This window comes from Elephantulus edwardii, unplaced genomic scaffold (assembly GCF_000299155.1).
Source record: "Elephantulus edwardii isolate Elephantulus edwardi_28Jun2011 unplaced genomic scaffold, EleEdw1.0 scaffold00171, whole genome shotgun sequence".
Lineage (NCBI taxonomy): Eukaryota > Metazoa > Chordata > Mammalia > Macroscelidea > Macroscelididae > Elephantulus > Elephantulus edwardii.
In genome coordinates, this window is record NW_006399921.1 from 176,939 (window position 1) to 181,043 (window position 4,105).

Here is a 4,105-nt window from a genome sequence, read left to right on the forward strand (position 1 = left end):
GAGAGAGAGAGATATAGATTATAGATAGAGATAGAGATGATAAGGATAGGAGAGAGAGAGAGAGGAGATAGAGAGAGATAGATGAGATAGAGAGAGATTAGAGATGATAGAGATATAGAGATTTGTTGTTGTTATGTGCCACCCAGTCCCTTGTGACTCATAGTGACCCTATGTACAAGAGCCCTAAACGCCTTTCTATGGTGTGCCAACCTAGCCATCTCAAACACACTCATTCCCACCACTGCAGTCACAGAATCGATCCATCTCATCGAGGGTCTTCCTCTCCTGCACCGCCCTTCTACTCTGCCAAACATGATGGCTCTCTCCAAGGACCAGTCCCTCCTTGCAATATGTCCAAAGCATGTCAGACGAAGCTCCGGCTTCACCTTCTACAGGACAAACCTGTTTGTTCTCCTAGCAGTCCATGGTATATTCAACACTATTCTCCAGCACCACAGCTCAAAGGCATCAATTCTCTTTCTATCATCTCTATTCACTGTCCAACTCTCCGATGCATAGCATGTAATTGTGAATACTAGAGCCCGGGTCAGGCGCACCTTAGTCTCCAGCCTGACATAGTTGCTCTTCAGTACTCTTGAGAGATCCCTCACAGCTGACTATCCCAATAAAAATTGTCTCTTGATTTCCTGGCTGCTCTTAACAAGAGTGTTGACTTTGGAGTCAAGTAAACTAAAACTGATAACTATCTCAATCTCTTCACCATCCATACTGATGCTGCCAATTGGCCCAGTCATGAGAATATATGTTATCTTGATGTTGAGCTTCAATCCATATAGAGGCTGCAGTCCTTGACTGTCTGCAGCAAGCACTTCAGGTCCTCCTCAGTTTCAGCAAGCAGGGTTGTGTCATCTGCATAACGCAGGCTGTTGATGACTCTTCCACAAATCCTGATGACACATTCCTCCTTGTACAGCCCAGTGTCTTGGATGACCTGTTCTGCATACAGAGTGAAAACGTATGGAGACAGAACACATCCCTGATAGACCCCCTTCTTGATTTTGAACCATGCAATGTTTCCTTGCTCTGTTCTTATGACTGCCTCTTAGTCCAAGTATAGGTTTTGCATCAGCACAATCAAATGTTCTGGGATTCGCATTCTTCTCAGAGTCAGCCACAGCTTGTTGTGATCTACACAGTCAAAAGCCTTTGCATAGTCAATGAAGCACAGATAGACATTCTTCTGGTATTCTTTGCTTTCTGCCAAGATCCATCTAACATTAGCTATAATATCCCTAGTACCATGACCTATTCTAAATCCAGCCTGCACATCTGACAGTTCTCTGTTGACATATTGTTCTAAACGTTTTTGGATAATTTTCAGCAGAATCTTGCTTGCATGTGATAGTAATGATATTGTTCAATAATTTCCACCCTCACTTGGGTCACCTTTCTTTGGAATGGGAACAAATATCGATCTTTTCCAGTCAGTGGCCAGTTGGCTGTCCTCCAGATTTCTTGGCACAAGTTAGTGTGTGTGTGTGTTGTTTTCTTGATGTTGAAATATAATATATATTGAAGTATATATATTATATATATTATATATTACATATGTTATATATAAGATATATATTATATATATAATACACAGCATAGAAAGTATTTTATATATATATATAATATATACAATAATATAATATATATTGAAGTGCTTCAAGTCCTCTTCACTTTCTGCAAGCAAAGTTATGTATGTCATCTGCATAACATAGGTTGTTGATCAATCTTCCTCCAATAATGATGCCACATTCTTTTTAATATATTTTACCTTCTTGAATTATTTCTCAGTATAAATATTAAATATGTATGGAGAAATGATACAACTTTGAGGTACACTTTTCCTGATTTTTAAGTCATGCAATGTTGCCTTGTTCTGTTTGGACAACTCTTTCTTGGTAATGCATAAGTTTGCATGAGCACAGATAAGTGTTCTAGTATTCCCATTCCTCTTAGTGCTACCCACAATTTGTTATGATCCCCATAGTGAAATGTCTGTGCATAGCCAATAGAGCACAATTAAACATCTTATGGTATTCTCTGTTTTTAGCTAAGATTCATCTGATATCAACAATGATATCCCTGGTTCCAAGGTCTCCTCTGAATTGACCTTGGTCATGGTACTAGTGATATTGTAGCTAATATTAGATGGATCTTGGCTGAAAGCAGGGAGTACCAGAGGAATGTCTATCTGTATTTCATTGATTATGAAAAGGAGTTTGACTGTGTGGATCACAACAAACTGTGGCTAACTCTGAGGAGAATGGGAATCCCAGAACACTTGATCATACTAATGTGAAACCTGTATTTGGACCAGGAGGCAGTCGTCAGAACAGAACAAGGAAACACTGCATGGTTCAAAATTGGGAAGGGATGTGTCCTATTTCAATACCTTTTCAATCTACATGCATAACAGATTATCCAGGAGGCTGGGCTTTCTGAGGAGAAATGTGGCATCAGGATTGTAGAAAGACTCAACAACAGTAGGTATTTAACAGATGACACAACCCTGCTTGCTGAAACTGAGGAGGATCTGAAGCACTTGCTACAGAAGATCAAGGACTGCAGCCTTCAATATGGATTGAGGCTCAGTATCAAGAAAACAAAGATTCTCACCACTAGGCCAATTGGCAATATCATGATAGATGGCGAAGAGATTGAGATAGTTAACAGTTTTAGTTTGCTTGCCTCCACAATCAGCACTCTTGGCATCAGCAACCAGGACATTAAAAGATGTATTACAATGGGAAAGTCTGCTGTCACAGAGATCTCCAAAGTACTGAAGAGCAACGATCTGTTTGGAGATGCACCTGATACAAGCCATGGTCTTTGCAATCACTTTTTATGCATCAGAGAACTGGACAATCACTAGGGATGATAGAAGGAGAATTGATGCCTTTGAGAGCTATGGTGTTGGAGAAGAGTACTGAATATACCATGGACTGCTAAGAGAACAAACAGGTTCAGGTCCATCCTAGACAGGGTTAAATTGGACTGCTCCTTGGAGGAAAGGACCCTGGGTTCATCTGACATACTCAGGACATGTTGCAAGGAGGGACCAGTCCTTAGAGAGGGACATCATACTTTGAAGTATGGAGGAACAGTACAGGAGAGGAGGACCCTCTATGAAACGGATTGATTCAGTGACTTGGGTAATGGGAGTAGGTGTGTCAGAGACAGTGAGATTGGCACAGGATAGAGCAGGGTTTAGGGATGTTGTACATTGGTTCCCTATGAGTCACAGGCAACTTGATGGCACATCACAACATCAACACCATTATTAAAATCACATTCAAGAGTATGAGGGTCCAAGGGGGGAGGGGTGGAACAGAGAGTGAGGATGGGTAGAGGGATATTAATCATAGGGTTGCATAATTCAATGGGGGGGGTGAAGCAAATGGGAAGAATCTTTTTTTAAAATCAATGCATTCTAACTTTGTAAATAAATCAGTATAAAATTTTAAAAGAGTCATAACATCAAAAAAACAAAAAAAATCACATTCAAGCAATTTTAATCATACTTACCATTTTTACAAATGCTTATGCTCTCCACAATATTCTTTTTTCACTTGCCATATTCTGTGTCTCTTCTGCATGTTTACATGCTTCCCTATATTTCAGCTTCCATCCCTATGTTAAGACCTCAAATATGCTATCTCTGTTCTTGTTGGGTGCCATTAAGTCAAGTATGACTCAAAGCAACCCTGTGAACAACAGATATGAACTATGTCCTGTCCTGAGCTGCCTCACAATTCCTATCACACTAAAGTCTGCTGTGGTATTCATTGTTGTCGATCCACCTGGTTAAGGGTCTTCCTCTTCTTCACCAACCCTCTGCCTTTCCAAGCATGATGTCCCTCTCCAACACATAGCATTCTTCTGGTATTCTTTACTTTCAGTCAGGATCATCTGACATCAACAATGATAACACAAGGGGCCTAGGCCTTCTCTAAATCCTGCTCAAACTTCTGACAGTTCCCTATCTACGAACTGTTCTAGTCATTTTTTAAATTTAGTTTGTTTATTTTTCATTTCAATGAACATCTGCAGAGATTTTGGGATTCCATTCATTCATTGTTGCACCCTTCTCCCC